At 44.6% G+C, this 26713-nt stretch overlaps 1 protein-coding gene across 3 annotated transcripts in view; it reads right to left on the minus strand.

Moving 5' to 3' along the window:
- The window catches only part of Aff3 (ALF transcription elongation factor 3), a 403958-nt gene that overhangs the window by 343297 nt on the left and 33948 nt on the right, over nt 1-26713 (minus strand). The window lies entirely within an intron of this gene.

Genomic DNA, 26713 nt, shown 5'->3' on the forward strand with positions numbered 1-26713 from the left:
GCCTTGGGGATGTGGTTGTTTTACTCTGCTCCCGGAAGCCCCACCATTCACAAGACGTGGGTGTCGATGATCAACATTGCAAGGGAATGAAAATGTTGCAGCAGGGTCTGGAGAGATGGCACTAAGGTCCTGGGTTTATTTCCCAGCACCTGCATGGCAGCTCACAACCATCTATAAAAGTAGTATTAAGAGCTCAGATGCCCTCTTCTGGTATGCAGATAATGCATGCAGGCAAAAGGTCTAGATACATAAAGTAAATAAGCAAACAAAATATAAATCTTTAGCCAAGTATGGTGGTGTATGCCTTTAATCCCAGCACTCGGGAGGCACTGGTAGACAGACTTCTGTGAATTCGAGGCCAGCATGATCTATAAATGAGTTCAAGGACAGCCAGGGCTACACAGTGAGACCCTGTCCCAGAAAGGAAGGAAGAATCCTGTAAGAGGTAGACCAGGAATCAGATGGACAGCCCTGGCTGCTCCCCTCCACAGAAGAGGATGGACAGAGAGCCAACACAGGTAAACAGCCGAGGGGGGTAGGAAGCCTGTTGTAAGCCTACAGCCTGTGTCCCTGTGTTCTAAGAAGTCTCGCTCACGAATCACCATCCTTCACAATGTTTTTCTCCCTTTTAGGGTACTCCAAGAAGAAAACTGGCTTTTCAGTTTAAATACGTAAATGCAGAGGTATGAAGAACAACGGTGAAACCCCTCCACTCTGCCCCTTCATCACCAACTACACCTCTAAGCGTCCTTGATTTCACCAAATACGGCAAAGATGAAATCGTATCAAAGTCTTCAAGGGACAGATTTCACTGTCAACAGGAGCTGTTTCTAATCTCAACCTGAGTCAGCACTGAAGAGGGCCTGAAAGCTCTAGACTGGTGTATCTCCCCTAGACCTCTGTCCAAGACTGCTCAGACTGTTGCATCTGTCAATTCCTTCTGCGGGCAACAGCTACAATGCCAGCACAAGCCTTCCTGTAGGCACACCCATGTTGGGACTCAGCACCACAACTTGCTAAATTCCTACCAAGAGAAAAAGAAACGGTCAGTGCCCTTAACAGTAAGGTGGGCAGTCATCTTTTGGAGAAAGACAATTAATTACCCTGCCACTGTGAAACAGAATGCACGTAAAGGAACAGTCTAACTCCGCTATACAACACAAGAAATAGCAGCATTAGTAATAACACATTGAAATCTGTAGATCAGGGCTGACTTTGCTACAACTATTGCTAAACTTTTATTACTGATTTTCCTCAAAGTCACCAAGATATGGATGTTGTAGTGGCTCTCCCTCATGGCAGGAAAAGGGTCTGGATCAAAGGTCTACCAACTCTGGTGAAAAGATGCTTTTGGCGAATGTGTTAGAAGAGACCACACACATGAAGTGACTTGAAATGAATACATACGAAGGGCACTGTCAAAGCTTTAAGAATACATCATGCTAAATAAAAATTTATTCTGATAGTGTCAGAAGACGCCCCCCCCCATTTTAATTCTGGGGCACAGAGTCACCAAATCTGCAGTGTTTTCCATTCAGGTGATGGGCAGGAAGCTGAAGTGAGAGTTAATGCATGTCTAATTAGTCAAATAACCTCCGTGCCACTTATCTTTAGATTAGAAAATCCCCCTCATGTCCCCAAATCATAAAAATCCCATGGTTTCCTATTCATTAAATCCAGCTTGTCCCGTGCTGATGAGTCCTATTTTGACATGTAACCACAAGGGACACACAATGAAAATTAAGAAGAGACCTTAGCTCGAACTGGCACGCCCTACTCCAGTGAGCAATTTACGTCCACACATAGTTAAGCTGCATATATATTCTCCAAATGATGAGCATTAAGCTGGGAGAAATACAGACACACACAATCCAATGGTGCATTTTGCACAAAACATTTCTTTCAGCTTTCAGCCAAACACGTAGAAAAGATATTTACAGCGTAGCAAGCAGGTACACGGGCTGTTATTACATGGAGACTCTCAACACCATCACCATCATGTTTGTTAATGAAATCATATTACCCCATGCTTTAAACTCTCCGCGGCCGCCCTCTGCATTTAGAATCCATGTCAAAGTCCTCACTATCGCCGGCTAGGCCCCTACAGGGTCCCGCTACCCACACCCACTCTCGGAGCCCATCTTACCCAGTCCTCTTCATCCTACAACCTCTGCGACCCCCCCACCCCTGACCCACGGTATTCCTGCCATGCTGGCCATCTTCTTTGTTCTTTGTCTCTTGAACAGCCCTTGTCCCTGCTGTCTGTTTCAAAGGCTTTTCACCCAAACCTCTGCGTGGCTCACTTCTCCGAGCTCGGGTCAAATGTCACCCTGCCAAGGGGCCTCCCTGGCCACCCCAGTGAGCGCTGCCCTGGTCCTGCCATCAATCTCTGTCACGTCCTCGTCTCCCACCTCATCTTTCTTTACAACACAAACACATTCCAATGGGAAGCACTCTGCTTCCGAGGGTCACGTGGCCACCAAAACAGAAGAGCACCATCCGCTTCCATGGCTGTGCCCGAAACGGTTACTGACGTACAACGGGAACGCGGTGCCCACGTGGTACATAAACTACTGTAGATAAGCAAGCTGCAGACACAGTGCACACCCCTGCGGATGCGTGAAATGATTAGGATGCTAGTGGACAAACAGGAAGGTGACACACAAGTGATCTGATCTGGAGCAAAAAGAAAACCCACTCAACACAAAACTCAGACCTTGTGCTGTGGTCTGGGCGGGGTTTAGGCGTGTTCCCCGTGGGCGGATCCATTAGGAGTGTGCTGTTACTATGGTATCAAGGGTAGTGGGGTTCCTAAAAGGTGGGGCCTGCAATGTGCATCCCTGCAGCAGAGGGCTCTCCTGGGACTATTCGGTAACTTCTCTTGAGGAGCTAGCTTATAAGAGAAAAGTAAAGCCTCCCCATCCTCCTTCTGGCTTCCTGCCTCACCCTGTGACCCTCTTCCACTCACCTGGACTCTTTCAATCACATTGCATCCCATCCTGGGATGTAGCTCTTGACAGAGCTGGTTCCGTGCGGTTTGGACTTTGAAAGTTTCCAAAACACAGCGAGTTCGGTATCTAGCCTCCACAATTGTTTGGAGAAACGGGAATGCTCTAACATACCTGCACCTACACAAATCTGAGGTTTGAGGCTGGAGAGCTTGAAGTCTCTCCTCTGGGTGGGTATTTGGTTCACACACAATGCCTGGGCCAGCATAGTTGCTCAGTAAATACCACTTCTTTAAACACACATATGAAGGAACATTTTAAATGTAACTTTAGGCTCCTTAGCTAATGTTTTTGAAAAACATCCCTCTACAGTTCCTATTGGCTGTTCTTTCTGGTATAAACCTACTAGATGTGTGGCCGCTAAAATGAAACGGGGAAATCCGTCCACGAATACAGGTGAAATGCAACCCTGAAGAGGGCTTCGTTAAGTGATGAGGATTTCTTTTAATCCCTAAAGTGCAAACAGACGTTAGCTTTTCCACATCTCTCATGCCCAGAAACCCGGACATTAAAACGCCAGGAAGTAACCCTTCCAGTATGGGAATCCTGTGATAAAAGCTGGAGAAACTCTCCAACGACCAAGATTACCTCCGTGGAACTGCCAAAGGACCAGATGCTTCCGTCAAAAGAATATCAATTTGGCTTTGAGAAAAGTTGTGCCCTCAGCCCCAAATGGGAAGGGCAGGTGGGGTGAGTGTGGGCCACTGTTCCCCACGGGCTTGGGAAGCACCCTCCCCTATGAGCCAGACTGTGCTGCTCCCCAGCTGGGAGGCCTGTGTACAATGCCAAGCTCCACGGCACATAAGGAATTGGGATGGAGGGGGAAGGGGGGAGGGACTTGGTACAGCACAGACACGAAATGCGAAATGATGTTACAACGTTCAAAAAGATCCGAAAACGGCACCGATGTGTCATTTTCAGAGGAACTAAACATGGATAAATCAGAGGCCTCAGCAAGATGCTAAGACAAACGGTTCTTAACAAACCAATGCCCGCAACAAATAACAGCTGTTTTGGCCGCTGCATCTACCCTAGACATGAAACGGGAGAACTGTTTCCCTAATGATGAGCTTGTAAACGGCACTATTCACGGCCACCCATCTCCACAGACTCTTGGGAAGCCAGCATGAAGACTGGGATTTTGTAACGGTGACTGAGGGACTGAGGTTTCCATGTTTTACGCTGTAAGGGGTCCCAGCCTGAATTCCCTCCCACGTTTGCAGCTTACGGAGCTGGTACATGTTTAAATCCTCCCATGCCAGAGTTACTTTGTTGCCGTCTTTAACCCTGGCCAGCCCCCTGGGAGCACATGTGCCCTGGGCTTTCCTAATCAGCACCTCGCACCTGAGCATCTGACTCCAGTAATTAGGTCTCGCCACGCCAGCATGCTTTCTTCCCATCTGGCCTGTACAGGGTCCAGACTGAGCACATATCTAGGGGCTGTGACTTCATCCCTCTCTCTACTCTTCTCTGCCTGGGTCCTCGATTACCTTGTCCCTGGTGCCTGAAGGGCATAGCCACATTTTCATCTCGTTCCTCCTTTGACATCTACCATGACCCTCTCCCATGGAAGACAGCTCCTAAACATTCATTTACCAACACTAACACTCTGTAGTATCCAGGAAAACATTCTGATTGTGATAGTTCTCTTTCCATCTGCCTCCGGCCACTTAGAGACATGTATTGGGGCGGGAAAAGCTCTGCATCGAATGACTAAATATTCCAAATACCATCGCCTTCCCTCCCTTCCTTCAGATACTCAGTTACTTACAGAATACAACAGACCTTGAGATATTTTCCCACGATGCTTTTTCTTGTTTTGTTTTTTAATTCAAACACCAACGTAAGTTTACTTTCCTGGCTGCAGCAGTCAAGGCTAACAAATAAAACTCCCTAGGCAGTAAAGAAAAACTGCATACTGTCTCACCTCCTCTTCCTCTGTGGATGGGCCCAGTGTTGGCTGCTTCGATGGCCACTGGATAATCAGCATGGCATAAACGAAGCATTCAGTGTAAACAATGACCCTCCAAGGCTGGCCTCTGAGCTTTGGAGTGGGAGTTGTTGGTAAGTTTACGTCGCTTGAAAAAAAAAGATCTATAAATGTGCGAGAGAAGAAAAGGCTGTGCCCAAAAAGGATTGGCTTTCTACACAAGGACCTTTTGCCTTGCATGGTGAGGCAGATATGAAGAGGCAGACAGGAGCCAGCTTCACACAGGCTAGGGCAGCACTGGGCTCTGTGAAGGAAAGTCTCTGGAGCCCAGGGACCCAGAGGATCGGTTCCAATCTTATCAACAGAGGCTCACATGCACCTCATTAACTTGGCTGTAATGCTGCTGCTTGGAAAGACAGCAGAGGAGGGAGGGAGGGGCCAAGGCAGTAGTGGACAGGGTACATACAGGGAAGCCACTGACGATTGTCATTATTCCTGGGGACAGCGCCAGTCAGTGCCTGAAAGCACCAGAGAGCCAGAGCAGCTGAATGCCAACAGTCATCTCCCACCAGCAACGGCCAGGTTTCTGCTAGAACTCTGCCTCTATGGTTACCTGCGGGTGTGCCTGCAACTGTGGACTGTTAAAAAGCAGAGCAAAGCCCCATTACTGAGCCCCCAGCCACATGCTACCTCTCCGTATTCTGCTAAGAGATACATAAGCTCTCCCTCCAAGAGTCTCAGTAAATATTCACCATTTTAAGTGAGGTCCTTCAAAATATGCACACTCTTGGCTTTAAACAGCATCTACCACAGGCGGAGTCCTGGCTTAGGGCAGGTAACTAACGCTCTTCTGCATCTGTAAAATGGGGGCAGAGTGATAGATAAATGACACACCAAAATCAAGTATTAAGCACTGGGTATGCCAAAATGCTATTTTTAAAATAGCTGCTCATCTGGATCCCACTGAAAAATCTGAAATAGCAAATGTTCCAAGCTTACAACTACTTCAAGCATTGTTGCAACAAGATTTTGGATTATTCAGACGAGGGGTGCTCAACCAGAACCTGTACAAATATTCCCAAATCAGACTAGCTCTAACCTATGAAATGCTTCTGTTTATGAATGTTTCGACCTCTATACCTCTAAGACTTCCATTAGGGCAACTGCTAGCCATGTTACGTGCACACACATTTCTTTTCATAAGCACTTGGTGGGCTCTGCGTGGGCGGTGAGATTCTAATAGTTTTTGCTCATATTACAGGAAGAGTACATTCTTCATTTGAGGGGCCTCAAACTCGAGTGTTGATCCCATTCTTCTTGTTCCCTGCCCTGTCCTGGAATGAAGTGAGGGTGAGCACAGAAATAAAGGGACCTTTCTGTCTCTCAATAAACCCTTGAGTTTCCAAACGTAAAGAGTTACTGCGTCCCAGAACTCCCAAGGGCCCAACTCTAGGACAAACCGTACTGATCTAAATAAAACAAAATGAATAAATGTTTTTAATCATTTTTTAAACCCACTCTATATATTCTTGACTTTTTTTTTTACAAAAATATAATCAGAACAATACTCTACTGCATATTTCAAAGCAGCTGAGAGAGAATTTTGAGTGTTCCAGCACAAAGAACCCTGAAATGTCTGAGGTGACAGATATGCAAATTACCCTAATTTAATCATCTGCTCATTGCACACATGTCAAAATCTCACAATGTACCCCGCAAATACATACAATGATGTGTCAATTAAATAAGTAAATATGCCATCTAATTGCAAAAATACAATATCAAAAGATGAATACCCATAAAGAATATCAAGATATTCATTTCTGATAAAAAATAATAATAAAGGGACGTTCTTTAAAACAAATAACCCACTCAGAGTAATTAAAACCTTGAGTTTAAGCAGGCAACGCTAACGGCTAAACCAATGCTCATCAACGAGGTCATGCTGAAGCTCTCCAACCTCTCTCCTGTGTGAAACCCTCCACAAGGAGTAAAGTACCTGTCCTTGGTGCCAAATTAAACTGCAGAACTACATCCTCTGTTCTCTGCTTTGTACCTGATATTAACCAGCACCATAAAAGAAAGCCTTTAAGACAATATTTATTTGCAGAAACAAACATCGATTCAAGGCACTTAGAAGCACATATGAGTATTGAAGTGAGCACTAGAGGGAATCCTAGTATTTTATCATGTCGTGGGGACTATTAACGATGTACCTGGGTATCTCAATCCTTAGCTCATTACTAATATTTCATGTCAAGCTTCACCACCAACCAAAGCCATTCTCCTACCATACCTGAATACTATCCACAATAATGATGCCGGCAAATATCGTGTCAGGCTGTCTAAGATTACATAAACATTAGTCTGAGGAGGGACGCTTCTCTGCAGCTTACACGTTAACCAAGATTAAGCCATGACAAATATCGTAAGCTATAAATAAAGACATCCAACGCCGTACCGCACTTATTCACGTCTGGGTTGAACAAATGTTAATTACAGAGAATTTGAAAATGGGGCTTGTTAATGTCATTTTTAATTTAGCATGTTACAGTGTAAATGTTTTCCATTGTGTTAATTTACACCTGTTATCACAAGCTTCATTATTAGGTTTACAGAGGAGCAGCTCTCTGTGACTCTTAAAATTTGCTTAAAATGGCAGAAACAATTACTAATTAGAAGGGCATGTTTACTTTAATTATATTTATTTCCTACTCTAGTTTTGTACATAACGTGTTATGGAAGTGTATGCTTTCATTAGTGAAACCGGTTTATCACCAGCAATTTCTCAAATGAGCACTGTTTTAAAGACTCCACAGACTCTTTCAGGGTTTCCAACACTCCTTGGACGGTGTTTCGGCAGAGAGACATCTGCATGGGGTCTCTTGCTTGTGATCTCAAAGCTTCACTGTTTCCCTTAGCAGTGATAATTTATCTCCCAAGAACACTGATGCAAATTTTAAGACATGGCATGCAAATATGCAAATGAACTAGTTGCAACTATATTCAAAATGCATTTATTTACTGGCATTTATCCTCGCAAATTTCACTTAGAAATCCTATTCTAAATACGTGAAAAGGAAAGTTCAAGTACTAATCAAATGACACAGAAAGTTTTTTCTCCCCTAAAGTCAGTTTGGCATTGCACACACAATGACTGTTTGAGGGGTGGAGGTCCCATCCTGGGCACAGAAATCAACAATGCCAAGTTCACAGGTGGGTAAATTCATTGATGACTTTTCTCTCCACAGCAACCTACACAGCACCTTCCAGTACTGACATCCAATAGGGAAGGAAGCTTCCTTGCCAGTAATAACTTGATTTCTCCATGTCCTGTGAGCAAAGTGTGAGTTGTCTTCGGCAAAAGGGTCTCCTCATCACATTCTGGTAGGCAATCAGGAGCAATGGCAAAAGCCAGAATGTTTGGGAGCATGTTCTCCAGGATACCCCTGGATAGCAACTTGAAGCACAGGATCACACAATTAGCACTGGGCTTTTTACGAGGCGGCAGCCTATGGCTTCTGGAAGGAACATTGTTCCGTAAGAGGAGGCAACTGGAATCGTGGAACACTTCACCAGAAACCGCTGGGCTTTGTAAGGCCACTGAGGGCTTTGAAAAGCTTGGAGACTATTCCGGGTAAAAAAAGTCTAAGGAAATGTTAAGAACTAATTATTATGTGAGACTCTTGATTGGATTTGTGATTTTTTTTTCTTTTTTAAGGAAATAATACTTAAGAAGACAAATGCAGCTGGTAAAATAGAAATGCATCGTATAGACTGGGTCACATTTTATTGACGTGAAATTGCCGTCTCCATGATAAGAGCGGATGAATACGCACGGGAGGTCAGACATGAACGGTAAGGACCTGCAGCACTGCTCACCCGTCCCACCAACAGAGCAAGGACTGTGAGGCAGGTAAAATGGTTCACTTAGCATGCCACAGTGTAAAGTGAGCCGTGGACATCAAGGAGGGGCACCCCTGTGTTCCCTGCACCATTTTCAACGTTCCCACGAGTTTGAAGGTTTCTGTTTGTTTTGTTTTTAAGAATCACTAAGTAATCACACAGTCAGAGGAGGGGCCAAACCCGGAGTACCTTTCGCATAACTCCTCCTACATAACTTCCAAGGAACGTCAGCATGATACTCTCAATGTAAACGTTTGAGCGGATATATTAAACCCAATAAAATGTCAGCGTTAACACGTGCAAATGCTTCCTTGTCCTTACTCAAAATATCACTTATAATAGTCCCTGGGAGTACACTCTAATCACTAATATATTTTGATTCTACAAAGCCTCCGTGCCCGAGAATAGCCAAGACATTTTTATACAGATATGGACATCCTACACCCGGCCAGGTTGAGCGAGCCTGTTCTTGTTAGAAAAGACGTACCTCTAAATAGCGTTTGGTTTAATTTTCAGACAGGTTCTCTCTGTCTTAAGCAACCATGAGAAACTGGCTCCAGGATCCTCGCAAGTGTCCCAATCATTGGATGCTCGGGTCACTTACATGCATATGTATCTAACCTATACAAATCTTCCTTTACGGATTAAATCATCCATAACAGACTTAACACCTAATAAAATATAAACACTAAACAAATAATCTTTGCACTGCATTGCTTAGGAACAGTGACAAGGAAGAATGTCTGTGTCTCTTCAGGAAAGATGTTGCTTTTCTCCAATATTTTGATCCTCAGATGGTTGAAATATGGGGTGGTGAACGCACGGACATTGATAGCTGACTATGTTCACGCCGTTACGGTATTCTACGTTTAACAGAAATGCTTACTTGAAAGGAGGGAAACGGTGCAGGTAGGATCTTGTTCAATTAAGAGAAATTCCCTGGGGTTCCAAATGCTCTCCTGTTTCCATGAGACTCACAGAAATGTGGGTGGCCCTGGCCACACTCACGGGTTATCGCACAATAAATGACACTCACGGGTTATCACACAATGAAATGATACAGGCACGCTCTTCCCGGAGACCCCGTGGTAAAGGGTTAGTGAGAGGAGAGTCCTGTTGGAGGAAGTCTACAAGAACAGTGCCATGTACACACTGGCTGAAGCCTCCCCCAGGCAGACATAGTGCTCAGATTGCCACATTCCTTGTAAGTGTCACAGGACTTTCCAGTAACTATGCCACTTCTAGGAGGAAGATACTTCCTAAATGCCCAAGCTCTCCCAGTGGCTTGTCCATTCCTCCTATCCCAAACAGTCATTCAAAAAGTCGTCTCCAACATGGCATGGTGGTACCTGCCTTTAATCCCAACACCCAGGAGGCAGAGGTGGGTGAACCTCTGTGAGTTCAAGGGTAGCCTGGTCTACATAACGCAGCCCAAGTCACCCAGGGCTACATATGGAGACCCCCCCGCCTCAACCAAACAAAACAGATAAGTAGATTATCAACCTGATCCATTTAAACATTTGTCCACTTCCACCCCTGACCTGATTTTTAATTATCAGCTTAGCCCAGCTCTGATAACTAAGGAGGAGAAACGCATGGACAGTCACACGTGGACAGTCACGTGGCACAGTGGGAACCTGCCACCTGAGTCTGAACCCCATGACCCACATGACAGAGAGAACACTAACTCACACAGGCGTCCCTCGGACGTCCACATACATGCTGGACCCCCCACCACCACAGAATAAGTGAAAATGAGGTTGAGAATTTTAAGGCAATTAAAGAGATATTTTGAACAAAAGCTGGAAAACACCAGCTCAACCGGATTAATGAGTCTGGAGGAGGAGCAGGGGCTGCTGGGGATGAGCCCGTGAAAACCCGGGGAGCAAATCAAACAGCTTTCAACCCTGGTCTCAAACATACCGCACTTGCAATGTTCTGAGGCCAAAAAGAGAGGCTGGAATCGAACCTGGCAGTGGTTCCTTCCCACTACCCTTCCCCAAGCTACAGGGTTCACGTGGTAAAAGCTAACAACATGGCTTCCATTTCTTATCTCCTGGAAGTGTGGAATCAAGTCCAAGCCCAGGGACGTGGACATCGTGTGTGTGTGTGTGTGTGTGTGTGTGTGTGTGTGTGTGTGTGTGTGTGTGTACGCTTCAGGGCTCATGTGTGTACAGCATACACTGTTACGTGTTTAAAGGAAACCCAGATAAAGTGAGGTTGCTAAAGTGGGGTCAGTTTCATCAAAATATAACCCTCCCCTTAGAAACCAGCGAGCAGAGTAATTAGATTACAATCTTCCCAACACTGACTGTGAGAGGGATTCGATCAATTAGACCCGAGATCAGTTACACTATCTGGTTTACCTAAGTAATGGACCCGTAGATGCAATCAATACTTCTCCAGGCTGTGAGCCGCCAAGGCCTGAGATACACTCACAAATGGAGTTTCGGAAGGATCTCAAGATGCCCAATCACAGACTGGGGCTCGGGGCTACGGGCCGAGGCTGAAGGAGTAAGAGGTGGGGCGTGAACTAAGCCTGCTATGTGGATTCTCCATTCCCTCCACTGGGTTCTGTGATGATTTCATGCTCCTCAGGCCTTTCACGGTTCACATAGGAATTTTAAGTTTGCAACAACAAGTCTTAATCCCAGAGTGTGCAGGTGTGTCTTTTGGTTTATTGGGAAAATGACAGTAGTAAAACTTGGTTGATGGGGGAAAGAAAAAGGATTAATGTTTCAATTTTTGTGTTTAAAAACACACCAAACTTACATAGTGACAGCATAAAGAAAAATCAAGGGAGTATCCCCTGCCCCTTTCCATCCCTTTGTCCACATGAATGTACGGGAGGAGTTGGGTATTGTCTCTAAAATTACCTTTGTTTAGAATAGATTATTAAAGGGGACCCTAGTAACACCTAATTTTCAGAATGCCTACCCTGCCTATATTAATTGAGAAGTTGTTGTTCAATTGACTGGTTCTGCTTGCCACCAATTTAGGAACTGAAACTAATGCACCTGCGTGTCCTGGGACATTCCCAGTGTTTCTGTCTTATTCCACATCCTAGATGACGTCAGGCTGGCGGAGCCCAGCAGAGCCAGGGGGCGATTGCTCACTTGTCCCCCTCAAGCTCCTGGTGCATTCTGCCTGGGCATGCACACCTGCAATACCACACAGCGCTCTTTCCTATCTGCCGTTTACTTGTCGTTAACATACTTGTAATAATTAAAGAGCAAAGCAACTAATTCCTGGCTTCCTCAAGAGCGGGGGGTTTCTGTTAAACTGTGTGGAGGAATGTGACAAGAGGGGAAATTTTATCCCGAGTCTACTCTGCACCGCTTTGAAGTCTCTGCAGTCATGATGAAGGGATTCTGAGGTAATCTGAAACAACAGGTAATCAAAAAGTCATTTATATTTACCTTTTAGCATCAATTAGCTTCCTCTTGGCAGCAGTTGGAAAATTATGTTTTACTCAAAGAGTCAGCCTGTTGACTTTATTTATACAACACCTGAACCTTGTTGGGTGTCTGCATGTTAGCCACCATGGAATTTCAAATTTTTCTGTTTGACAGAAGTTGGCTCTGAGAGCAGCGTTCTGAATGACTTTACCATTAACCCTAAAAGAGGATATGCTCAAGGGAGGACAGTATGTTAGAAACCGGCTTTCCCTTTCCATTAATAGCATTTTCCCTGTGATCTACACACACGTGATGTTCAATCTTGCCGTCGGTGGAGTGGGGCACCAACCTTCTAGATGAGGGCAAAAGTTAAGCACTTAGAGAAAGATCTCGGTTCAAAGCCTGGTACAGTCACGATGAAGGCTGCCAGGGGCAGCAGCCACAGGACCAGCTTGAGTGTCTTGCATCTTTCTGGCCAAACCTGCTGATTCTTCGAACAAGACCATATGCTAAACCCCTCCCCCCCCCAATGTCTGATGGTGGTCTTTGCATTCCCTAATATGTATTAATATGTATGCTAGCAAGATGTCAGGCTGATGAACCATATTCTTCATCCTCTTGAAGGCACTAAAGGCTCGATTTTCCTTTTTGACCGTCCCTTTGGGACGATAAGATACAGCGTGTATAAGATACAGAGCCCTAAATCCAAGCACATGAGACAGAGCTGTCACCTAGGCTACACTGCTCACTTCCGCGTAGGTCATCCTCAGTCAAATGTTAGATCTACGGCGGCTGCACCTCTAAGTCCCTAGTAGACACGCGTCTTCCATCTCTTCCAGCGGCCAATTTAACCATCCTGAAGGTAGAAAAGGCCACAGAGGTCATAACTCCACCTCTACCTAACACCTCAGCAATCTGGCAGCAGGAATAGAAGGCAATGGATGGAGTGAGCTCAGGTTCTGGGGCCACCAGAGCCACTGACTCAGACAGCACACCTCTCTGAGCAACTGACACCCCGAGACTATTTTCCCATCCCCAGAAAGAACGTGCTGAACTACTCCCCCACCATGGGGCAAATCACATGTGTGGACTTGGTTGGGCATCAGGAGCCCAGACATTTCACCAACCACTATTCCGTGTGTTTCTGTGACGCGGCTTCCAGATGAGCTAACAGTAAACCAGCCTTCCTTTTCTAAGGTGCCTAGGTACCACCCACTCACTCAAGGGTTAAAGAAGACACAAAGGCTCACATTTCTACAAGAAAGCGGGAACTCCTCCTACCCGATAGAGTTAGGACACCATCTTTTCCCTTCCTTTAGACTTGAAATGAAACATCGAGCTTTCCCTGCAGGTCAAATCAGCCAGCATTCAAAATAGTTGGTTCTCCTGGGTCTCCAGCTTGCCAATTTACCCTGAGGGACCAGAAATTTGTGAGTTCAGTCCTAAAAATAAATTTCCTTAAAATACAAATAGAAGAGGTACAGTAGTCCACCCTATAGTTCCTGTGTCTAAGGAAGACCTATGTCTAAGACGATTTCCACTGATATTTTTTTGCCAGCAGTTATTTGTGTTTACCAGGACCCTCCTGGCAACAGGGCCTTTCTGCTTCACCTAGCTATCGCCGCGTTTCAATAAGAACATGGTTTGAGATGAAAGCTGAACAGATATGATGGAGCCCTACGAGATGCTTCCACAAAATGAGTACAGGATTTATAGCAACAGTCAACATCAACTTTACTACTTTAGTGTCGCAACTTCTGCAATCCCTCATCCCTCATCTAGACCACAACCCTCTGGCTTGCCTCCTGCAGAGGTGGCTTACACGTCAGGGGCTCTGACAGGGAGCAGAGATGGCAACTTTGTCCTGGCTCTCACTGCAAGCCAAAATCACGCCGGGCCCAACCTCAAGAACTTACTCAGTTGTAAGGGTAGGAGCTAGGTGGATGTGGAGAGAAATGAAGGCGATGAAGTAATTCCATCAGTGTCCTATCGAAGCTGTTGGCCAGAAAGCAGGTTTTAAAGATCCAGAGAGCAAATATTTTATGCTCTTTGGGCCAAGTAATTTCTGCAACAACTGCTCACCTCTGCCATGGTAGAATGAAAGCAGTAAGTGAATGATCGTGACTATGTTTCAAATAAAACTTTATTTATAACATTAAGTGGTCCAGTTTGAGGGTCAGTCTACTCCTTACCCCATTTAGAAACGGCTGCTCAGCAAACAGAAATGCATCGAACTACACGAGTTACTCTAGCTCACATTTCTTCTTGTCTATGACATGGGAGATGCTCAAGTGGCTCACAGAGATCAATATTCACTCTCTTTCCCTCTCTCGCTGACACTCCCTCCGTGTATTACATTAATGATCCCATGCAAACAAGGGAAAATCTTGTTCTGGGGGAAACCTGCTTGTCCAGCTACTCACTATCAAACACCGGCTCAATACTCTCTAGAATTTCATCAGAATTAGACTAGATCTCATCCGTCTGTAGTTCTTGTAAAGTGGGAAATAATTTGTTTCTCCTCTTGTAAAGTGGGACGCACTGGTTGAAATAATTTTCCATCTTCTGGAATCCTAGTCTCCTTGATTGTCTAAAAGTGTTGTCTAAAATCACATCTCCAAGTTCTTCCCCTGCCCAGGACACCTGAATGTATTCCCCCCCCTCCCCTTTTTCCAAGTATATTGTTTTAGCGACTCTCATTACCTTGACTATCTCAGACTTTAATTTCTCCTAACCATGTTTACTTGCCATTTCTAATTTGAAGATCGTTTTCCTGATACAGCTAATAAAAATCAAAATAGGAGTCCAGCAGCTCTGCTCTCTTCCTTCATCTGTTTACAATGTACCATCTGTTGCAAATAAGCCTATGTCACCGGGGTTGTTTTGGCTTGTTTGAAAACTGCTATCTACATGCGACTAGCCATGGTTTTCCTGGGACAGTCCTGCACATGCCTTTGCCCTGGGGTAACCATTAGCAGAGCCCGCAAGTGCCCAATGTGAACAGCAGGTTCTACAAGGAAGGCTATACTCAAGAATAAAAGAAAGGCATTTCTATTGAATTTCAATAGAAATGCCTACATCTGCCATTTACCAGCAGGGTGACCTCGGAAAAAAATTCTTTAATCTAATGCTCGGTTTTGCTCTAGAGAGTCTCTGTGCCTATGGAATGATTGGATGCATGATTTTAAGCACTTCACACAGGACACATATCACACAGTATTTATGAGGAATATGCTTATCAATCATTACCATCTTCTGCGCCCTCACTGTACGATGGCAATTGTAACTGCTTCTTGGTAGTATGCTTGTCCCCTTCCCTCGTGACACCCCTTTTTATCACCAGGCTTTGCTCCTGGGAGTGAACTCCTCCAATGCTATTGTCTCAAGTCTCCCAGGTTATTCAGAAAACCCTTAAGAGCTCTAGAGAGTCGGGATGCTGGAGAGTCTCCCCTCTGGCAGAGAAACAAGCTGCATTTCCAACCAGCAGGGCTGCTGAGCTTCTCTGGCAGACAGGCAGACATGACTCTATGAACCCCTCAGCATCCATCTCCTGGAATCAGTGCAAGATACCATCCTCATGGACCTCTTGGGAACCCACCACCATGGCCACCAAATGGAGGAGAATTCAGTTCTTAAATTGCTCCAATAAAACCACACCAGCAAGGGATTCTATGATTACACCAGCACTCTGAAAAAAAGATTATATTCAAATGACACCAGAAAAGGGACCCCATGGGGGGGGGGGGGATAAGAGCTAGCAGTTAGTACCAATTACCAAAACCAGCAGTCAGTTACCAAGGCCAATGTTCCCATAATAGTGACAAACATTTTTACAACTGTGATGTGGTACATTTTTCTCAAGCGTTCTAGTAGAACCCGAGGCTCTGAGAACTAACTCCAAGGACAGAAACTGCATTTACCATGGATCGCCTATACCCAGAGATCAGTCTTTTGTTTAATCGTGTTAGCTTTTGCGAAAGTAATCCAGTCCTGTTTTCAAATTAAAAATAGAAGCCTGTATAAAAGAAGTAAATATAATATACATATGCCTTTATGGTCACGTTAAAGGCTTTATAGTCACGTTAAAGGTTTAAAGGTTAAACCAGCAAACTTGGGTAGAAGTCAAGCGTTGAGGGCTGCTTTTTGTACAGTACAATGTACAATCTGCCCAATGGCACGGGCCTGAAGAAGGTATGTGTCATACATGTAGTTTGTGAGGTTCTCTCTGAACCACAGGATTCCTAGCCTGGTCCTTGTTTCCACTGTACATATAATCTTGCATAAGACATTCGGTGTCCCGAGGGCTTCTGGAGCTTAATCTACCTTTGCTACGGATGTCTTCCTTCAGTAAACCATAATGGGCCAAGCGCATGTAAACATGCGACAGGGTGGAAGGGAAATTATGGCAGGAAGCCCTGAGACTCCATCCATGTTCTCAGCACACTAACACTAAGGCTCGCTGTACCCACGAGGAAAGGACAAACAGCTAGATCACGAGAGGACAGTCCGGAAGGCCTCTGTGTTCTTGCCTTTCGTGGGAGACCACACCAGCACATGTCTCCAGAAATGAAACCTGGGATCATGCGTGATGCTTCCAGAGTGAGGAAGAGACTCGGTGCTCAAAGTTATATTATAGACTGGGACCGGCTTTACCCACTGTCCAGTCTACACCCAAATCACAGACCCCTCCACGGGAAAGCAAAAGATCTTTGCAAAATAGCCAGGGAAAAACAAGGTGGTTTTCATCAGACTTAAACTACCTGTCAGAGTATTAGTTCAGAAGTGTCCCTTGGGAGATGACTCCGGGGGGTAAAGTCCCCGATGGGCAAATAAATGTACAGACCTGGGCTTAGGTCACCAGAGCCCACATGAAGTCAGGTGCAAAGTACAGATTCTAAGTCCGTAATTACAGCACCCTGGGATGGAAGGCAGGGGCAGAAGAACCCCTGGAAACTTGAGGTCGTCAACTAGCCTGGAGTATGCAGCAAACAGTAAAAGGCTGCCTCAAGCCAAGTGAAAGGCAGGGTTAACACTGAGGCTGACCTTTGACCTGTACCTGTGTCACGGTATATACTCTATCGATCTGACAATCTTTCTATTCATGTGATAGACACACACATTTATACATACATACATATATACATACATATGTATATATATGTGTGTGTATATATATATATATATATATATAGAGAGAGAGAGAGAGAGAGAGAGAGATCACAGAAGAAAACAACCTGCAAATCATCTTATAAGAAACTTAGACTACATAAAAAAAAACATTTCTTTGTTTATTTTAGACAAGAGCCTCACTATATTTCCTTGACTGGTCTCAAACCCATAGGCACCAGCCTTCTGAGTTCTTAATTAAAGGCATTTACTACCACTCCTAGTAAACATTACTTATTTTTAAAGTGTGTGTGTGTGTGTGTGTGTGTGTGTGTGTGTGTGTGTGTTTTACCTGCACGCAATTTGAGAGACCTTAAGCATGCAGTACCCAAGGGAACCAGAAGAGGGCATCGGGTCTCCTGGGACTGGATTTACAGACAGTTGTGAGCTATGCTGGGAATTGAACCTGGGTCCTCTGGAAGACCAGCTAGTGCTCTTAACCATTGAAGTATCTCTCCAGCAAAAAGATTTATTTATTTTTTAGTTTTATGTGGTATGAGTTTTTGTGTGTATGTATGTGTGCCATGCATGTGCCCGAAGCCCCTGAAGGACAAATCAGGGAATCAGATCCCCTGGAACTGGTGTTACAGACAGTTCCCGGAAAGCAACCTGGCTCCTCTGCAAGAGCATCAAGTGCTGTAAAGCACTGAGCATCCATTCAACCCCTCTGTAAAGAATTCTTACAACACCATAATAAAAACAGATGGGCATAGGATTTACATAGACATTTCTCTAATGATTTATCAACAGCCAGTAAGTACATACAAAGGTGCTCACCGTCAGAAGTCATGATGAAATCCAAATCAATATCATAATGAGATGGTCGATATTAGACTACCCATACTCAAAAAGATAGCTAATAGCTAGTCTTAGAGAGGCTGAAATGAAACCCCCACACACTGACGGCAGGAATCTAACAGTGAGGTCAGAACGGTGTGTTAAAACTCACTGTGGTGACCGATGCAAACTTCTCTACCCACACCGCTGAGATGCACGCTTACTGCACAGATTAGTCACGTGGTATGGGAGCCAGAGCTCAATACAAATGACTATCTTTACAAGAAAAGCTGTACACATTCATTTTTTTTTTTCCTCCTAGATCCAAACTGAATTAACAAAGACGTGATGGGGGGGGGGTGTCCTGAATCAATCCTCCATCTGGACAAAAAAGCCAGCAGAGAAGTCGCATGCCCAGAGGAAGACCATGACCCAGGATCTGGCAGAGAGAGAGGCCTTGCAAGTGCATTGGACAGTGAACCATGGAAACCTGTCTGCATAAAGCACAGAACAGGACAGCCTCAACACTGCCATGCATGTGATGTGATGTCTTTTTTTCCCCCAATAAAAAATTCAGCTCCTCAAACCGACAAATTAAGCATGCATCAGTCAGACCATCCAGGACACTTAGGGAGGACGAAGGGCCCGGCAGGTGTTAAGTGAAGACTAAGCATGTCCTCTAGCCTTGCTTACGTCAACACTGACCTCTGAGAACACACAGTGTAGTCTGAACTTGTTCAGCTTTGTGCTATCTGTAACCCCGTCACCTTCAGTCACTGGGGGAAACACTCTACAACAGGGAGAGGGCCGCATGTGTTACAGCGTCAAAGGCGTAGATAATCAACAGTCGGAGACGCTCAGCCATGGGAAGGCCAGCTCAACTAAGGTCACAGAGCAAGGCAGGCTTCAAAGGCCAGGCCTTTAACAACATCAAGGTCAATACACGTCACTGCTCTGCCTTTGTCCTTACGACATCTTTCGTCTCTTCCATAAGATAACCAAAGGAAGGGTTATGAAATACACACAATACTCACACACACACACACACACACACACACACACACACACACAGCTTTGACAGAGCCAAGTGAAACCCGTTTTAAAGATTTTTGTTTGCAAACGCAGTACACAGTGAACATCTTACATTGTTGCATGCATTGGCCACGGCTAAGGAAGACAGGGCTAGTTCAACAACGCTCACCAAAACGATCTCTGAATCTCAGGCCTCTATGTCCCTAGGATCATTTTTCCGTTGGGGACGCCATCACACCCAATAGGAGCCACAGAGCCTTCGCCTGCTACAGTCTGAGACGGTTGGTTTCTCAGACCTGGCGGTGCGAAAGGACACTGCACACGCGTCTGTCAGCATGACCCTCGCGCTGGGTTCCTCTGATGCTTTCCTGACTCCTCCTGAGGGAGTTGTTACGGGTCTGAGGGGAAGGCAGCAGGGACCGAGGACCCGTCTCGTCTCATGCCACCAAAGGTGCTACACCCCGACGCCAACGCCAGTCAACAAACGCGTTGACCATGATGTCGCGTTCTCCTTCTTACCACACCCTGCTCTTTGCGAACTGACTCACAAACTGCAGGGATGAACAGTGAGAGGCGTCACCGCCTCAAAGGAGAGCAGCTGTGTGCACACCTCATCTTATTTATATCTAGACCAAGGGGACACAATGACTCAATAATAGTAGTAATAATAATAAAAACAGGCCAAGACCTGCATAACGTCAAGCCAGTCAGCATCCCAACATGGGTGAGGAAGGGACCTCATGGACCCTTCTAGGCGAGGGCTCACCAAGGGTGCACGTTTTTCTTTGGGGCGGTGGTCACTGGTAGGTTGCCCATGCCCCCACTGGACGGCCCCCACATCCACACGTGTATTAGCGGCACTAATTGGATATGGCGGGGGACACCAAGTTGGAAGGATTAGGGGAAGCTGAAAGATGAGAGTAGGAGGGAATATGATTATAATACCCTGTCTGTATGGATGAAATTCTCAAGTATAACTTGTTTAGTTTTTAAGTAAAAATAAAACACACCAAAAAGAAGATCCATATTTTGTTGTTGTTGTTCTAGTTTGGGTTTGGGTGGGGTTTTTCTTGTTTTGTTTTGGTGTGTATTTTGTGATCCGATGGCTTCTCTGCTCATGACGCTTACCTCTCAGACTCACACGGGAGACTCACACGGAAGAAGGTTTACTTTACCCAAGGAAATAAAAACATGCATCTACACGGCCCTGCGGGGATGAGTCGGCAACTAAGAGCACTAAGGACCCAGGTTCATTTCCCAGCATCACATGGTGGCTCACACCACACACAGAGCCTGTTCCAGGGGATCTAACACCCTCTTCTTGTCTATTCAGTCATACACGCATGCAGTCTGCAGACAAACACGCGGGAAAGACACCCATACACATACATTAAGAATATCTTAATGTACATCGACTGACTTTCACAAAAATGTAAGCAAGAAGGGCCCCGTGATATACAAAGCAGCTCACCATGTACATGCTCGCAAAGATAAACGTTAGGCTGAAAGTTTCAACTGAGTTACCCAGAAACAGACAGAGACTTCCAAAGGAAGATGTCCGACAGATTCCTCAACATCCGCATGTCACCACTAGTGGAAGCTGTTCTTACACACTTTACCCCTTTGCAGGGATAATACCAAGAATGAAGTTTAGGTTTCTTTTAGGGAGGAAAACCTGTTATCCACACGTTACGCCACCAGTCTCGGGAAACCTCACAGTAAAATGTTCTGTGCTCCATATTGTTTGCATAGACTCTGGGAGGCCTACTGGCCTGGCATGTGGCCCAGGCCTAGAGGGTAGAGGTTAGAACAGGAAAAACAACAAGAAAAAAAAAAAACACCTAATTCCATCTCCCCAAGTGGAGCAAGAGTGCCTTAATCAGGTAATGTGGATGTAAAATTGATGGAAAGGCTTCCAACTGAGCTCATCTTGCCCTGGAGACCCCTCCTTGGTTGACTCTATGAAATCTGAAGCGGAGAGAGACAGGAGAGGAGCCTTAAGTCTGCCCTTGCAAACGCCCTTTTATTCCAGCTTAGTCTCCCTTCCCAAAGCACGGTAGGCTAAACATTCTAGGGTCAACCAGTTAGCCAAGCAGAACTTGAATTTAAAAACCATTATTGTTTCATTGGGACCAGATGAAGCAAAAAGGAAAGAAAGAAAACCCTGTAAAATGGGAGGGAAGGCAATAAAAACTGGGTGATAGGCATAAAAATGAGGCGGTTCACTGGGGTACTCATTCTGACAAGCCCTGGGAACTACAGGCTAGGGTCTATCATCCGTTGGTAGTGGATTATACTGAGAGAGACATCTGGAAGGTTCTTGGATGGCCCAAGATACACCATGGCCTCTTGCTTAAGCAAAAGAAAATACTATGAGAAAAAGCATCCTGGATTTAGGGCCCAAGGCATTTTTTCTGCAGATTAAGATCGATCGAAGATGAGCTGGCAATTAAGGCTTACTCAAGACACATGGGGGAGGGAAAAAAAAGCCAACATGAGCACTGAGGAGAGCCCAAAGAAATAACAAACCACAGATGTAACGATCCACGGACTTCCAATTACTAGATCTAGAATGTTCCAGTTACTAGATACAGAACACAAAACAGCCACATGTGAAACGCTAAAGTGAGAGATAGGATCTCAAAGACAAGCAGGCAGAGAGGACTACCAAACTGACCGGGCATGATGGAAGCAGGTCAGAGGGAAGGCTGGCTGTGGCCCAGAGCTGCAGCTACAGGACAAACGGACTCCGGTGTTCCCTTGCAGTGTTCTGTGGTCACACAATAATGTACCACATATTTCAAAAAGGCCAGAAGAAGAGACTGGGAATGTTTTCACCACAGAGAAATGCTGTTAGAGGAGATGAGCTTATCCTTATCCTGGTTTGGAAATTATGTAATATACACACACACACACACACACATATATATACATGTGCATTCATGTATATAATGTGTATATATATATATATATATATACACACACACATATGTGAGTATGTTTATGTGTGTGTGTCTTGTGTGTGTATGTATTTAAGCATCATATACCATCCCATAAATGCACATAATAATGTCATTAAAATTTTTTTTAGTTACAAAATGAGAAAAATGGCCAGGTTTTAAAACACCTTTCAGTTACGCAAACTGAGAAGGGTTATGGCTGCTGGTACCATGATAATAAGAACAGCATTCTCTGAACTGTACGTATAAAAATGGTTGAGATGGCATATTTTCTGTAATGTGTTTTTTTTTTTAAAAACCACAATTCTTTAAAGGAATGAACAGGTTGAGTTTACAAGAATTAAATAAACATTTGAAACAAAAACCATATAGTTATTTGTGGGGAAGCTCTGAGTGAAGTCTTGAATGAATAGGTGTTTACATACATGTTGTTTGCATATGTGTTTGTTTACACACGTGTTGTTTACATGGGTACAGCCTTCTCAAGGACCCTAACCTCAGATCCACAGGAAAATGGCAAAGCATTTCTTCCTGAGTCTTCTTCCTGAGCCTCAGCTCAGAGGGAAATGGTAAAGACTCGTCTGGTCTGGTCTGGTCTGGTCTGGTCTGGTCTGGTCTGGTCTGGTCTGGGTGTGGATGTTGACAATGTCTGTCCCCCTGGATGTTTAGGGCCTGAAGACTGCTCCCCTACAGAGAACGCTCTACCAAAATCAGCTGAACCTGACCGTTGATCAACCGTCTAGCTTTAACCCCCGCTGCCTTGCTCACCTGTAATAACCTTGACTCTGCTGTATGCAATAACTCCAGCTCTCTGTTCAATCCTATGTACTGAGCATGCCGAGCTCTCCAGGGGAGTGTGGTTTCTGCACCAGAGCACCCACAGCGTCTTTGCAACCCCAGCTTTCTGTGTGTCTGTCTTTTTCTTCATTCTTTCACCACCTTTAGTTAGACTGAGCCCCTAGAGGCCAAGTATAGCCTTGGAAGTTATTCAAATTAAAAATTTGCTAGCAGATTACATAGCATATTAGCCAGAGCTGAAAAGAGAATTAATGAACTAGAAGGAATGGATCCCAAAGGCAATTCAGGGAAACAAGGGATTGAAAATACAAAGGATGTGTTAACCTAAGAGGGGAATACAATGTCTAATCACATTCTGGAGGGGGCAGAAAGGTAGAAAGGATTAAGGGAAATGGCAGACTTCCCCAGGAGTGCTAAGACCACGAAGCCACTGTGAAGCTGCAAAGATGAAGAGGTGTTAAAAAGCAACCCAGCCCAGGAAACACAGAGCAGTCAGGGAGGAAAGTCTGTTTCTCCAGCAGCCTCATCTTCCTCCACTCCTCACCCCCAACACTAGCCCAGCAGGAAAGAGGAGCCAGAACAAAGGATACCAATGCCACCTCTTCCAACACACTCTCAGTGGATGCCTGTAAGCAGAGCTTAACGGAGCAATTCGCCCAATTTACCTTTAAACAAGTGATGTTTCTGATGTTCTCATCCACATATTATTTGACTGAATATTTATTTATTTATTTATTCATTCATTCATTCATTTTTGAGGCAGGGTTGCACTGAGTAGCCAGCCCACTGTCCTGGAACTCACACTGTAGATCAGGCTTGCCTCAGATTCACAGAGATCTGTCTGCCTCTGCCTCTCGAGTGCTGGGATTAGATGTGTGTGCCACCCTGCCCAGCTTGACTGAAATTATTACTGAATTTTTACTCGTTACTAAGATGGTGTGTTCCAACTTAACAGGATTGCCTAGCAGAGAGAGAAAGGAATCTGAGTTACCTTTGCTCAGTCATTTGTTTCTGTGGGGCCAGAAACCACAGCAAGGCTAGTAAACACGGCCCCCGCCCATAGGAAACAGCAGTATTACTCAGCGATCACTGTGGTGCCCACGCTCACCTCCAGCCTGTCTAATGGAAAAGAATTCATCTGCCAGAGCCTCATAAAAGCAGCCATGACATGTGCTTCGGTTTAAAAAAAAATCTATAGATACATTATTATTAGATACTCTTATATAATATCAGCTAGCCAGAAAAAGAGGATGAGGTAATGAATAATACCCCAGGGAAGGGAAACCCCCTTTTCAGCTGGTTTAAGTTGTGTCGATAATGTGCACACAGCATTTTGCATTTACCATAAAGCTTTTCAATTAGTTCCTAGACGAGTTAACCTTCTAACTCCCAGAAAATATAATTCATGCACATTTTACACCATGAAGCATCCTGCTAGCTATTATCCATCATTTACAAGTGTTATTTGTCTATAAAAATGACACTAAATTTTTGAAAAATGGGACGGCTTTGCCTGCTTCTGGCTGTGTTTTAACAAATGGCACCAACGCAAAAGGTTTTAAGTCACATAAAAAGCAATTAGTCAGGGAAGCAATAAATATTTTTTAAAAGGATATAAATGATGGCTTGTCCAGATAGCCAAATGTCTACAAGCTGATACACAATAAAATGAGGGCTGGCGTGGAAGAGTGTACTCCATTACTTATTGTTAATAAAGTTGATCAAATTCCATGCTTCTTACACCGACAGGAATAACACAAGCAGGATGTGTATGTTTAGGGAAAACAGACTGAAAGATCAGTAGCTTTGATAGACCCAGCAGAAGGAGATCCGTAACACATAACCGCTGCCCTCCACACCGCATTTACTTTAATTAAAAATGACCATGAGCTAAATGACATCGAGTTTAATTTAGCGGGCAACTATGCCCAAAGCATGAACTCCAGGATTAATAACAAACAATTTTGGAGGAGACAAAACCATGTAACCAGATGCCTTCAGACTTTCTTATCCACCTGTTAGAGGGTGTCTTTGCTCTTCCACCCAAAAACCTTTTCTCTAAAGATCTATTAGGATCTTCTGAAAAAAACAGAACGAGAGAGGCAGGTGTAGCCCCACCAATGAGCACCTTCCAAATGCATTATCTCTAAGCAGCTTCGTCTCTTCTGTCACTCACCTGTCTAGAATTAAATATAAAAGCGTCTTCAAGAAAAGAAGACAAAAAATTAACTTCATTCCATGGGCTCTCGTGGCACGCCAGCAGACAGCCGCCTTTATCACAGCTCACATGTATAAATCAGCGATTATGTACAGTACTTAAGCAAGAAAGGAAACGAAGGCAATTACAGAGCGGTGAGATTCCCAAGAAGCATGTAGTATAGTCAGTGTTGCTAAACACTAGTTCACTCGTGGTTAAAATAAAGGGTTCCCCCCAGATAGTTCTGGCATTGTGATTTGTAAGGGGGAAAGAAACCAGGAAAACCATATGACTGTCTTAATGAGGGAAACAGTGAGAGATCAATGAATCTAATTTTAATTCACTTTACTATTCCTTTTCGAGCTGAATTCCAAAGCCTCCTATGTCAAAACGTAAAACAGTGTTGAATAAACTGAGGCGAGAGTACATTAAATGGGGAGTACAACACCTGTTTTACATGAGGCGGGGGTAAAAACACACCGCAAGTGCTCTGGGCTTGGTTTCCACGTCCTCCTATGCTCTCTGCCATTTAAGCAGGGGCCAAAATGCCACTTGTAGTCTACTTTCCATTTCTTGGATGTGTTTTATTAACTCCTGCTTTATTGCAGTTAGATTATTCTAATTGCCCCATTGCAGGCATATAGTGGCTGGATGTTGATTACACTTTAATATGCTTTTTCCCATCTGCAGAGGGAAGGTTCTGACAGACCAGTAAAAAACAGCATTTACTTGTAGAGAGTTCACACTAATAAAATCTAAGCTGAGCTTCGGGACACAGGACCTAGCATCCTTGAAGAGGGGGAACATCCTCCCTTTCATTTTCAAAGCGCTTTGAAGATGCAAGGTATCCTTTCTACTCATTCCAAATGAGAGCTAGACATTGGGGATCATTTCTGAAGTGCCTTATACTCTTCAAAACATTTGTTTGTGCTCTATTAATTAACACCCTGTTACTCTTTGCCCCTGCAATGTCCCCAGCAGGCTGGTATTCTGAATGTCTGTCCCCACCTCCTGGCACTGTTTGAGGAGGCTGTTTACGTTTTAAGAGGCGGGGTCTATCCAATGGAGACTTTGAAGGTTGGGTCATGAGTTAACCTTCTCACTCCCTGAAAATATAATCCATGCATATTTTACAGCCTGCAGCACTCTGCCAGCTACCACTAACCATTTACGGGCTCCCCTTTCTTGCACTGCTGAGAAGTGAACAGCCGCCAGGCCACGCGATCCAACATGCCTTCTCCACCGTCACGGACTGAAACCCTTTGAAACTGTTAGCCAAACGAAGTCTCTGCTGTCTTAAGTTATTTCTGTCAGTAACGGTGGTCACAGAGACACAAGAGAAACTATTATAACCACATGCCACCACAGCACATTCTTAGAGAAAGAAGAAATACTGTCCAGTATCAGTATGTCACAGAGAAGAAAATGAGACAGACAATTAGAGAACTTGGAAAAAGTCAGAGGGATAGATTCTGGAAATGCAACCTGGGAACTCACATTCTAACAGAAACACTGAACCCATCCTAACAACTCTCACGCTC

This window comes from Phodopus roborovskii, unplaced genomic scaffold (assembly GCF_943737965.1).
Source record: "Phodopus roborovskii unplaced genomic scaffold, PHOROB, whole genome shotgun sequence".
NCBI lineage: Eukaryota > Metazoa > Chordata > Mammalia > Rodentia > Cricetidae > Phodopus > Phodopus roborovskii.